We start from the raw sequence: 14,268 nt of genomic DNA on the forward strand, positions 1-14,268 counted from the left end.
CCCCCCCCCCACCCAATTACATATCATATACCATTGCTTGTTTTTACAAAATGTTACAAAGATGTACTACAAAAAATCTAAAGATAATTAATTTATCTATTATTATAGAAAATATAATTTCCCATTACCCCATAAAATCATACTGTTAATCTGAATTTTATAACTATAATACACCTAGATTACAAGTTATTCGCGCTATAGGGAAATTAAAGAACGCAAAAAAAGTTGCATTATTTAACCCTCTATAGCGCAGTCATTACAAGTTTTCAAACAGCTGGCTTGTGCGAGCGATATGGTTGCAATGAGCTCCATACCGCACACAATACAAGTGCTGTTTTGACGTGCTCCATAACGCAGCCCCATTGATGTCTATGGGGAAAACAAAAATAACATTTAAACCTAACACCCTAACATAAACCCTGAGTCTAAACACCCCTAATCTGCCCCCACCGACATCGCTGGCACCTACATAATATCATTAACCCCCAATCTGCCACTCCTGATATCACTGCCACCTAAATAAAGCTATTAACCCCTAATCTGCCACTCCCAATATCGCCGCCACTATACTAAAGTTATTAACACCTATTCCCCTGCACCCCAACATCGCCCACACTATAATAAATCTATTGACGCCCTATTCCGCTGCTACCCAACATCACCACCACTAAATAAAGTTATTAACCCCTAAACCTCTGGCCTCCCACATCACTACCACTAAATAAACCTTTTAACCCCAAAACCGCTAGCCCCCCACATCGCAACAACCTAAATTAAACTAACCCTAAACCTAACACCTCCTAACTTTAACATAATTAAAATAGAGTTAAATTAAACTTACAAGTATTAACTAAATAAATCCTATTTAAAACTAAATACATACTTCAATCTGAAGAAAACAAAAAAAGACAGATGCGCCACATGGCCCAATATTGTTTGGAAAATGAGAACAAATATTATATGTGTCAGATACACTCCATGTGATAAAGCACCCAAAATAGTGCTAAAGGAGCAGTCTGGGGTCAATAACAGTCACCCAGAAGACCGGCCTCTCAAGGATGTGGGATATCTGTAAATAGTAGCAGAAAACACAGGGTGCCTATATGGCCTAGTACTGTTTGGCTCTTGTGAGAGAAAATAGAATGTTTATAATACACTCACATTTGTTGAAGCATCCCCTATGATGCTATGGAAGCAGGCTGGGATCAATTTAGTCACCCAACAGACTTAATCAATGGCAGTCAGGAAACTCCAAAAGTCCAGCGATGAAAATAAATATTTTCAATGTGATTGCAAGGGAGTGAATAATTGCAGCAAGTGGTAAAATTAATAAACTTACTTTATTTAAAAAATGGTAAAAACAAGCAACGTGTTTCTCAGTCACATAAGGCTGTTTCATCAGGCCCAAAATAAAAAAAAAATCTAGAATAAACTACCAATAGCCCTTAAAAGGGCCTTTTGTAGGGCATTGCCCTAAGTTAAACAGCTCTTTTACCTGAAAGAATATTACAAAGACCCACTAACATTACAAACCCCCACCCTCCCCAAACCCACAAAATTAAAAAAAAATATCTAAAAAACTTAAGCTACCCATTGCCCTGAAAAGGGCATTTGTATGGGCATTGCCCTTAAAAGGGCAGTCAGCTCTTTTGCATTAAGCTCTTTTACGAAAAGCCCAAACCCTAAACTAAAATAAAACACCCCAAAAAGTTTAAAAAATCCTAACACTAACCCCCGAAGATCCACTCACAGTTGCTATAGTCCTGCTTGAGGGATAGTCACCCGGCAGCTCCATCTTCATCCAGGCGGCATCTTCTATCTTCATCTTGGCGGCGCCAAAAGGCTCCATCCTGAAGACATCCGATGCGGAGCATCCTCTTCATACGGACGCCGCCGTAGACTGAATCTTCAATGCAAGGTACGCGATTCAAAATGGCGTCCCTTGCATTCCTATTGGCTGATTTGATTTTGCAAATTCAAATCAGCCAATCGGATGATAGCTACTGAAATCCTATTGGCTGTTCAAAACAGCCAATAGGATGAGAGCTAAAGGAGGCTCTACTAAATATTGATGCAATATTTCTGTTGGGATGCCCAAATATATGCACCAGTCTCATTTTGTTTTGATGCATATTGCACATTTTCTGTTAAAGGGACACTGAACCCAAAAAATTTTCTTTCGTGATTCAGATAGAGCATGCAATTTTAAGCAACTTTCTAATTTTCTCCTATTATCATTTTTTCTTCGTTCTATTGCTATCTTTCGGCTAGATTTAGAGTTTTGTCGGTAGCGACCCGCGTAGCTAACGCTGGCTTTTTTTCCCCCGCACCTTTTAAATACCGCTGGTATTTAGAGTTCACAGAAGGGCTGCGTTAGGCTCCAAAAAGGGAGCGTATAGCATAATTTACCGCCACTGCAACTCTCAATACCAGCGGTGCTTACGGACGCGGCCAGCTTCAAAAACGTGCTCGTGCACGATTCCCCCATAGGAAACAATGGGGCAGTTTGAGCTGAAAAAAAAACTAACACCTGCAAAAAAGCAGCGTTCAGCTCCTAACGCAGCCCCATTGTTTCCTATGGGGAAACACTTCCTATGTCTGCACCTAACACCCTAACATGTACTCCGAGTCTAAACACCCCTAACCTTACACTTATTAACCCCTAATCTGCCGTCCCCGCTATCGCTGACACCTGCATATTTTTTTTAACCCCTAATCTGCCGCTCCGTACACCGCCGCAACCTACATTATAACTACGTACCCCTAATCTGCTGCCCCTAACACTGCCGACCCCTATATTATATTTATTAACCCCTAATCTGCCGACCGGACCTCACCGCTACTCTAATAAATGTATTAACCCCTAAATCTAAGTCGAACCCTAACCCTAACACCCCCCTAAGTTAAATATAATTTTATTCTAACTAAATAAATTAACTCTTATTAAATAAATGATTCCTATTTAAAGCTAAATACTTACCTGTAAAATAAACCCTAATATAGCTACAATATAAATAATAATTATATTGTAGCTATTTTAGGATTAATATTTATTTTACAGGCAACTTTGTATTTATTTTAACCAGGTACAATAGCTATTAAATAGTTAATAACTATTTAATAGCTACCTAGTTAAAATAATTACAAAATTACCTGTAAAATAAATCCTAACCTAAGTTACAATTAAACCTAACACTACACTATCAATAAATTAATTAAATAAAATACCTACAATTATCTACAATTAAACCTAACACTACACTATCAATAAATTAATTAAATACAATACTTACAAATAAATACAATTAAATAAACTAACTAAAGTACAAAAAATAAAAAAGAACTAAGTTACAAAAAATAAAAAAATATTTACAAACATAAGAAAAATATTACAACAATTTTAAACTAATTACACCTACTCTAAGCCCCCTAATAAAATAACAAAGCCCCCCAAAATAAAAAAATGCCCTAACCTATTCTAAAATTAAAATAGAAAATCTCTTTTACCTTACCAGCCCTTAAAAGGGCCTTTTGCGGGGCATGCCCCAAAGAATTCAGCTCTTTTGCCTGGAAAAAAAAACATACAATACCCCCCCCAACATTACAACCCACCACCCACATACCCCTAATCTAACCCAAACCCCCCTTAAATAAACCTAACACTAAGCCCCTGAAGATCTTCCTACCTTATCTTCACCATGCCGGGTATCACCGATCGGTCCCGGCTCTGATGTCTTGATCCAAGCCCAAGCGGGGGCTGAAGACGTCCATCCTCCGGCTGAAGTCTTGATCCAAGCGGCAGCTGAAGAAGTCCATCTTCAGGCAGAAGTCTTCAACCTATCCGGGCAGAAGAGGAGATCCAGACCGGTAGACATCTTCATCCAAGCGGCATCTTCTATCTTCTTCCATCCAATGACGAGCGGCTCCATCTTTAAGACCTCCGGCACGGATCCATCCTCTTCTTCCGACGTCCTAAAACAGAATGAAGGTTCCTTTAAGGGACGTCATCCAAGATGGCGTCCCTCGAATTCCGATAGGCTGATTCCATCAGCCAATCAGAATTTTCCTACCTTAATTCCAGATTAGGGGTTAATAATTGTAGGTAGATAGCGGCGACGTTGGGGGGGCAGATTAGGGGTTAATAAATATAATATAGGGGTCGGCAGTGTTAGGGGCAGCAGATTAGGGGTACATAGGGATAACGTAGGTGGCGGCAGTGTGCAGTCGGCAGATTAGGGGTTAAAAAAATTTAATAGAGTGGCAGCGATGTGGGGGGACCTCGGTTTAGGGGTACATAGGTAGTTTATGGGTGTTAGTGTACTTTAGAGCACAGTAGTTAAGAGCTTTATGAACCGGCATTAGCTCAGAAAGCTCTTAACTCCGGGCTTTTCTCTGCGGCTGGAGTTTTGTCGTTAGATTTCTAACGCTCACTTCAGCCACGACTCTAAATACCAGTGTTAGAAAGATCCCATTGAAAAGATAGGATACGCAAATCGCGTAGGGGGATATGCGGTATGGAAAAGTCGCGGCTGCAAAGTGAGCGTTAGACCCTTTCCTGACTGACTCTAAATACCAGCGGTAGCCCAAAACCAGTGTTAGGAGCCTCTAACGCTGGTTTTGACGGCTAACGCCAAACTCTAAATCTAGGCGTTTATTTGAAAAAGAAGGCATCTAAGCTTTTTTTGGGGTTCAGAACTCTGGACAGCACTTTTTTATTGGTGGATTAATTTATCCACCAATCAGAAAGAACAACCCAGGTTGTTCACCAAAAATGGGCCGGCATATAAACTTACATTCTTGCATTTCAAATAAAGATACCAAGAGAATGAAGAAAATGTGATAATAGGAGTAAATTAGGAAGTTGCTTAAAAGTTCATGCTCTATCTGAATCACTAAAGAAGAGTTCAGTATCCCTTTAATCCAATAAACCTAATTTCACTACTGAAATATTACTGTCCTTCAGTTATTTGATAGATCAAAATTAAATTGCTGATCCATACACCCAATTATTTATAAATGAAAATCATGGAAATTGTCAGGGGTGCCTAAACTTTTGCATACAACTGTATATATATGTTTTTATACACATACACACACACACATATACATATATATATATATATATATAAACACATATATATCTATATATATATATATATATATATATATATATACATGCATGCATACATACATATATATACATACATACATACATATGCTATATATACTGTATATACTATATGCTGACTATATATATATATATATACACACACATACTATATATAACAGGGTATGGGTATACACACATATAAGTAAGGACACCTTGCCATCCCACAGCAGGTACTCACTGACACAGCTCGAGTTTGAGTATCATGTATGCTTGCAGGCCAATTCCCTAACAACACTGTAAGCACAGTGCCGCCAGGAAAGAAAGCTTGAGGAGCGGGGTTACACACGTGATCTTGAAGCCCCAATAACCGGACTGTCTGTACACACACTGTCTACTCAGTAGTGTAACAGTAAAAGCCGGTGTGCCACCGGGGATGGAAGAGGGATGAGTGATGGGTAACAGAGCGCCACGTGCACGTGCGTTAGGGTTAAGGAGGAGCTTATACCGGCACTGACTCTGAGGTACCCTAGATGGAAGAAACGGTGCTGCTGGGCCCTCGCAAGTGGTGGATTTCCAGGGCCCAGTGGCCGCAAATGCTTTATGTGACCTTTGGGACCCTGGAAGTTCTGCCACTAATAAAGTGTAAAAAAATATATATATATATATATATATATATATATATTTTTTTTTTTTTTTAAATCACTGCTCTCTCTAATTTTGTGCCCGACTGCTGGGGCAACCTAAGGCGGTTGCCCAGTCTGCCTTATGCAAGCTGGATAAGTATTTGCCTGTACTTCTCAGTGTAAGAAATTTGCTAGGGAACAGGAGACAAAATAAGACATACTCCCACTAGTGATCAAAGTATCTTATATTGTGTACAGAAATTAAAACACTGTTACATGAGTTGTGTAGAAGGAAACTTATATAAAAACATAAAAAGTGCAAAACAATAGATACAACTATACTAAATAAATACATCCAATTTATATGATATGTCGCTTCCAGTCCTTTATAAATACTATTATTAAATCAATATATTTTGGGGTCATACTCTCTGATGGACCAGTGTTCCCCCAGGCCTTCTGCTTGAGGGTCTATGATCTTTGGGGACTGATCCAAGAATGGTCTCTGGTCCAAGGTTCACTCAAGATCTTCAAGGATTGCTGGGCTCCCAAAGTTTCACTCTGCACTCTCCAGAATTGCTGCCCTTCTCCAAAGCTTCAGTTCCAGCAGTCACCAGAACTTCTGCTTCCACTCTCAGCATTTAAGTTAGGCCAGTCCCTCTTCCAGCCAACCCAGGATGTCTCTTTGAGGGTAGGGAGATAGTTCCTGGTACTTTGCTGTCTAACAGCGGGCCATATACTTAGTGCTGCGGAATCTGTTGGTGCTCTACAAATAACCGATAATAATAATATACCTTTAGATTTAAATTCTCACAGGATTGTGAGAACAACTGTCCATTAACATATTTTAGGTGAAGAAACACCTAGTCTCTGGGTTCCTTTCTGGCATATAAATACATTAAATATATACATGATCAAAACCTATGTGAATACAGATAATATTAATATATTTTCTATAAAAAATATCTTACAACAGCATTGAGGAGACCATTAATTCTGACCAAATCCCCAATTATATTTACAGAAATGCAGCCCCAAACTTGCAAAGAACTTTCATCATGCTTTACTGTGGCCTGCAGACACTTAGAGGCCTACTTATCAAGCCGTCAACCGCAAATACACTGGAATTCCGCAGCGTAATTTTGGAGAGCTTGATTCCCCTTAGTTATCAAAGCCTACAGACCGGCAAAAGTAGAAATTTGTGACGTAACATACGATCCGCCGGTCTCAGTCCGACACAGATCGATGCTTACATCATTACAGATGTTCCGAATGCAAATTCAGCACTATCTGACTACTTTTGCTAGTTAACAAATATCTACCAGGTACGTTTACCACTTTTCCAGGCCAGCGTACCTTGTTTTAATCCACCGCCCTGGAGGCCGCGGATGCCATAGGAATCAATGGGAGTCTGAAAGCAGCTAAAAGCTCATGTTCGATGCTGCCAGATATCCCATTTATATGTTTACACCTAACACCCTAACATGTACCCCAAATCTAAACACCCCTAATCTGCAACCCCCTACACCGCCGCCACCTACATTATACTTATTAACCCCTAATCTACCGCCAAGACACCGCCGCCACCTACATAAAGTTATTAACCCCTATCCCGCCACTCACGGACCCCGCCGCCACCTACATAAGGTTATTAACCCCTATCCAGCCGCTCCCAGAGCCCACCGCAACTAAATAAATGTATTAACCCTAAACCCCTGGCCTCCCACATCACTAGCACTTACTAAACCTATTAACCCCTAAACCGCCAGCCCCCACATCGCCATAAACTAAATTAACCTATTAACCCCTAAACCTAACAACCCGTTAACTTTACATTAAAAATTAACTCATCCCTATCTTAAAATAAATTTAAACTTACCTTTAGATTTAAATTAAACTATATTAAACTATTAATCTACCCTAACTATTATACTAAATTACATTAAACTATATTAAACTAATAATTAATCTACCCTAACTGTTATACTAAAACTATATTAAACTACAAATTAAATTAACTATATTATATGTTTAAACACCTAACCCTACTCAAATAATTTAAATCTACAATAAAACATTACAAAGTTACAAAAAAACTAACAACTAAGTTACAAAAAAGAATAAACACTAAGTTACACAAAATAAAAAATAAATTATCAAAGATTTAAACTAATTACACCTAATCTAAGAGCCCTATGAAAATAAAAAAGCCCTAACCTACAATAAACTGCCAATGGCCCTTAAAAGGGCCTTTTGAGAGGCATTGCCCCAAAGAAATCAGCTCTTTTACCTGTAAATAAAAAATACAAATACCCCCCAACAGTAAAACCTACCACCCACAAAACCAACCCCCCAAATAAAAACCTAACTAAAAAACCTAAGCTCCCCATTGCCCTGAAAATGGCATTTGTATGGGCATTGCCCTTAAAAGGGCATTTAGGTCTACTGTTGCCCAAACCCTAACCTAAAAATAAAACCCACCCACTAAAAGATGCCATCTGGGTGAAGACTTCTGTGGGCTTGGATGAAGACTTCGGCCGCTTGGATGAAGACTTCGGCCGGATTCGATGAGGACTTCTGCTGCTTCGTTGAGGATGGATGTCGGCTCTTCAGAAACTGTAAGTGGATCTTCGGGGCTTAGTGTTAGGATTTTTTAAGGGTTTATTGGGTGAGTTTTATTTTTAGGTTAGGGTTTGGGCAGCAATAGAGCCAAATGTCCTTTTAAGGGCAATGCCCATACAAATGCCCTTTTCAGGGCAATGGGGAGCTTAGGTTTTTTTAGTTAGGTTTTTATTTGGGGGGTTGGTTGTGTGGGTGGTGGGTTTTACTGTTGGGGGGTATTTGTATTTTTTATTTACAGGTAAAAAAGCTGATTTCTTTGGGGCAATGCCCCGCAAAAGGCCCTTTTAAGGGCCATTGGTAATTTATTGTAGGCTAGGTTTTTTTTTTTATTTTAGGGGGGCTTTTTTATTTTTATATGGCTCTTAGATTAGGTGTAATTAGTTTAAATCTTTGATAATTTATTTTTTATTTTGTGCAACTTAGTGTTTATTTTTTTTGTAACTTAGTGTTTGTTATTTAAATCATTATGCTAGTGTAATCTAATTTTATTTTCTATCAGGCCTGTGTCTAACTGTCTATCTGACTTACACAGCATACTGTTGTTAATTGCTGCCCTACGTAGCAGCCAGCCAGTGCGACCACTCATATGTGCATTGCACTTCTTTTTTTTTTTTTTTAAATAGTTTTTTATTGAGGTAAGATGGCAAACAAACACAAAATTTCAGAAGCATCATGGCAACATGCCCATTTGTCATACATCAGGATTTACATAATAAATCAAACAAGCATGTCTTCACAGCTGTAGGATCAAAGCATATCTTAACCCAAAGGTACATTTTCCAGCCATGGGTATTACCTCATTTTAAAAAAGTACATGAACAAAAGGACATATAGCACAAAACAAACACCTAGCTTACTATAAGCCTAAATGCAATAACAAATTTGTAACCTATGCAGGCTTGTACGTGTCCTTGATATCTTCAGCAGAACACATATTATATACAATTTCAGTACTAAAACATTTCAACAGGAATATTAACACTATAGGTGTTCAGCATTTTGTCATACACTTCCCCTAAAATATGCTAAAGTATGAATGAGACATACCTCAGTTGAGAGTTAACGGCCTCTTTCGGGCCATACATCTTAAAAAGTAGTACTGCGGGAAACATAGGGGATAAAGTTACAGGGCCCCTCTAGGACCCAACCTATTAGTGAATTCCATATAAACATTACTGTTAGTGGTATAGGCCACCATTCAGCTCAGAAGAGAGCCTATTGAAGGTATGAGACACAAAGCTGCATAAATCTATCATTTGAAAAAATTTATATGGAGGATAAAAACTATTTGTGCAACTAAGGTCGATTGTAAACTAAGCACATGTGTAGGGCCCACTTGTGGAGGGTGACAGGTCACCTCCATCACCTACAAGTAAAATTGGTAGGGGGGGGGGCGGAAACTAATATAATATGTGGCCTGCTCCGTCTATATAGTGATATTCTCTGTGCATACTATAGGAAATATGAAACTTTATACATAGAAACAAGTACAAGGAGTATAAATAAATAACCAGGTATAAGTCAAAAATAGGGTGCAAAAAGTCTGAATTTCAGAGTTAGATACATACCCAAGTTACACAATTAGAGGGAAATACACTCACACCTCCCTACAGGCCCCACTAACCTCACTATTAATAACAGACATAAGCATACAGGGACTCAAGCATTGCTCACATTTAATGCCAAATATAACTTTATATTCTTGAAACCCCTACACCCTGGTTAGAACAAACATAGGAGGCAGTGCCCAAATTTTTAAATTACAAGCTACTTATAGATATAGCACATGCCATCTGCAATATATTATCAAAAGGGTTAGACTAGGCAGCCTCTGTGACTCCATCATCCCAGCCGCAGATGACAGAGAGGCAATTGGATATACAAGATATTGTAAGAAAATAGCTGCTGCTTAATACCTAAGCCCTATGAAATACTTAAGTTAGACCCAGTGTCAAACAAATAGCAGAGAATATGTATTTAACAGGGTATACCCCATATTTCATGAAAGGCTGATCCTGAAAATATATCTGCCTAAAACTAACCCTGATGCTGCAAAACAATTGGTCAGGCAAATGGCAAGTGTCAAAAAAATAAATAAATAGATAATGTGAGTATACACAATGCATTTCTTAAGGGAAAAGCAGGCCACTTTCATAAATCACAAAACAAATATATCAGGCTTGGAGGCCATCATTAAACATACATTTTGTGTTCTCAGTGAAAAGTCACATCAATGGGGGGATCTTTACCCTATGCCAGATCTATAGGTGCAGTTCCACTGTAGGTTGAGGACAAGCAGTGCTTGCTCGCAATAGTCCCCAACCAGTGTTTCAAACAACTTTGCAGTGTCAATATGCCGACCACACACATCTTCCCGTGCTTTAATGGAGATCCCATTCCCCTGCCATGCAACTGGTTTGCAGAGGTCCATTATGGTCTGCAGCTCCCACCTTCTTACACTTTCTCCCTCTGGCTTGGGTTTACATATAGGTTGCGAGGATAACATAGTTCCTAACGACACTGTCTGCTGGCCTGGGATATCTCTCACCCCTGTAGTTACTTTCTTCTCCCCAGGGCCAGGCAATGGGCTGCAAGTCAGGGCACTTCTCTGTTGCGCAGCAATAATTTTGTCAGCTCTCTCGCAGAACTTCCTTTCAAAGTCAGCCATAAGCCTCATAAATAATGCGCTGAACTCCTCCATGGTCTGAGCCCTGTATTAGCACGTGATTCACTACGCACTTACTTGCTGATCCAGAATGGCGACTCATGCTAGGCGTCGTCCAGGCCGTCAATCAGCTTTCTTCTATCTCTTTCCCCCTCCAAGCTGTTTGTCACTCCAACTCGCGCCCCATGTTGGGGTAGTCAAGTACGGGAGGTCTATCGATACGGCAAGTGTCGTTGCTGATAGTGTCGCCGGGAGGTGTTAGGAGAGGTGTTACTCACGGGGCTATTACCCAAGCGACTGGTCAAATGCCCATGTCTTCACCGCCCATGCTCTGGGTGGACCTCCACTGCTTAATATCTGCCCTCCAGCACCAACGGCTCAGCTGTAACAATGAAAGCAGGAGGAAAGGCCACCTCTGCTGCGTCAGTCCTGACTTTTAGGCCCGGTACAGCAATGTGACCAAAGTCTATTGGCACTTATAATTCTCTTGTTAGCAGCAATTAGTGGCCCAACTGCTCTCCGGATTGTAGACAGTGCGAGAATCTATCTTTGGAAGGCAAAATTATATATGGCAGGGGCTATGTATGAACACGTCTTCTCTCTGCATTGCACTTCTTAACATAATTTTAATATTAAAATCTAAAATTTAAAAATATTTTGCTAGTGTAATCTAACTTAATTTTCTATCAGGCCTGTGTTTTTGTCACTTACCATCCACGACTCATATCTGCCAGCCTGTGTGCCAGGCCCAACTAGCCAATTAGTGGCACCAATCATAATTCTTGTAACAGTATCAAAAAAATTAAAAATCATAATTTTTTGGACTGCAAATATTCAGTCTACTAGTGCCATTGAATTGCAGTTTCCTCCTGCCTGGCAGCCTGTGTGCCAGACACAAACTAGCCAATTAGTGCCACCAATCCTAGTTGTAAAAGTATTGTTAATCTTTAAAATTCCAAATTGATCGCTTGTGATTCATCAGTTTGCTCGTGCCATTGAATTGCCATTGAATTGCACTTTCCTCCTGCCTGCCAGCGTGTTTTCCAGGCCCAACTAGCCAATTAGTGGAACCAATCATAATTCTTGTAACAGTATATAAAAAAATAAAAATCATAATTTTTTGGACTGCAAATATTCAGTCTCCTAGTGCCATTGAATTGCATTTTCCTCCTGCCTGCCAGCCTGTGTGCCAGGCCGACTTTCAAAATATTTACACCAATCATATTTGTTGTCACAGTATTCTTAATAATTAAAAATTAAAATTTTTGGTAATTGTTCTGAATCCTCAGTTTGCTCGTGCCATTGAATTGCACTTTCCTCCTGCCTTGCAGCCTGTGTGCCAGGCCCACCTAGCAATTATTCCCAGCAATCATATTTCTTTTAACAGTATTGCAAAAATTGTCAATCATCACTGTTTTGACTGTCAGTATTCAGTCTCCTAGTGTCCTTGAATTGCATTTACCTCCTGCCTGCCAGCCTGTGTGCCAGGCCGTCTTTCCAACTATTTACACCAATCATAATTGTTGTCACAGTATTGTTAGGTGATTTAGGCCCTTTATGGGTTAAAAGCAGACTCTGCATAAACTATGTAATTTTACATGGGAGTTTTGACAGGGATCCCCCTCCAGCATGCCACAGTCCAGGTGTTAGTAACCTTGAAACAACTTTTCCATCACTATTGTGGCCAGAAAGAGTCCTTGTAGGTTTTAAAGTTCGCCTGCCTATTGAATTCAAAGGCAGTTTGCGCGGTTCGCGGGTTCGCGAACAATACCGGAAGTTCGAGTCCGCCGTTCGTGAACCGAAAATTTTACGTTTGCGACATCACTATTAATATAGTTTAATGTAATTTAGTATAACAGTTAGGGTAGATTAATTAATAGTTTAATATAGTTTATTTTAATTCTAAAGGTAAGTTTTAATTTATTATAAGATAGCGATGAGTTAATATTAAATATAAAGTTAGCGGGTTGTTAGGTTTAGGGGTTAATAGGTTAATTTAGTTTATGGCGATGTGGGGGGCTGGTGGTTTAGGGGTTAATAGGTTTAGTAAGTGGTAGTGATGTGGGAGGCCAGAGGTTTAGGGATTAATACCTTTAGTTAGTTGTGGCGGGGTCCGGGAGCGGCGGGATAGGGGTTAACTTTATTAGAGTTGCGGTGGAGTCTGGGAGTGGCGGTTTAGGGGTTAATAACTTTATTAGAGTTGCGTTGGGCTCCTGGAGCGGCGGTTTAGGGGTTAATAACTTTATTAGAGTTGCGGTGGGCTCTGGGAGCGGCGGGATAGGGGTTAATAAATTAATTTAGTTGAGGCGGGGTCCGGGAGCAGCGGGATAGGGGTTAAACATTTTAGGATAGTGGCGGTGTTTAGTGACAGTATATAAATAAAGCTGTGAAAAAGCCGAATAGCAGCGAGATCGATGACTGTTTAGTTAACAACAGTCCGCTGCTCATCGCCCCGTACTTGCAGCTTTTTATATAAATATGGAGAACGTATTCAGGTCCGCAGCAGCGATGTTAGGCGAGCGTATTGGTGCAGTCGAATGCAAGTAAATTGACGGCTTGAGTAGGCCTCTTAGGGCTAGATTACAAGTAGAGTGGTATTTAGAGTTTTCGCTATAGTGAAACCTCTGCTAGGATTTTAATTTCTGCGCTAGTTGGTATGCACTGGTATTACAAGTTGAAAGTAAACTGTTTTTACTAGTGGTAACCAAAATCATGAATAAAGTTGAAATTCGAAAATCACGATCGCGTTTACGCATTCACCCATAACTTAACACCTCAATATTGCACAAATATCATACACCTAGATTACGAGTTTTGTCGGTAATGCTGTGCGGTGCTAACGACCAGTTTTCCCTCACCGCTCACCGACAGACAACACTGGTATTACAGGTTTTTATAAACCCGGCGTTAGCCGCAGAAAAGTGAGCGGAGAGCAAAATTTTGCTCCACATCTCACCTCAATACCAGAGCTGCTTACAGTAGCGGTGAGCTGGTAAAACGTGCTTGTGCATGATTTCCCCATAGGAATCAATGGGGGAGAGCCAGCTGAAAAAAAACCTAACACCTGCAAAAAAACAGCGTAAAGCTCCTAACGTAGCCCCATGGATTCCTATGGGGAAATACATTTATGTCTACACCTAACACCCTAACATGAACCCCGAGTCTAAACAACCCTATTCTTACACTTATTAACCCCTAATCTGCCCCCCCGACATCGCCGACACCTGCATTATATTATTACTCCCTAA

The sequence above is a fragment of the Bombina bombina genome, chromosome 7 (assembly GCF_027579735.1).
Source record: "Bombina bombina isolate aBomBom1 chromosome 7, aBomBom1.pri, whole genome shotgun sequence".
NCBI classification, from domain to species: domain Eukaryota; kingdom Metazoa; phylum Chordata; class Amphibia; order Anura; family Bombinatoridae; genus Bombina; species Bombina bombina.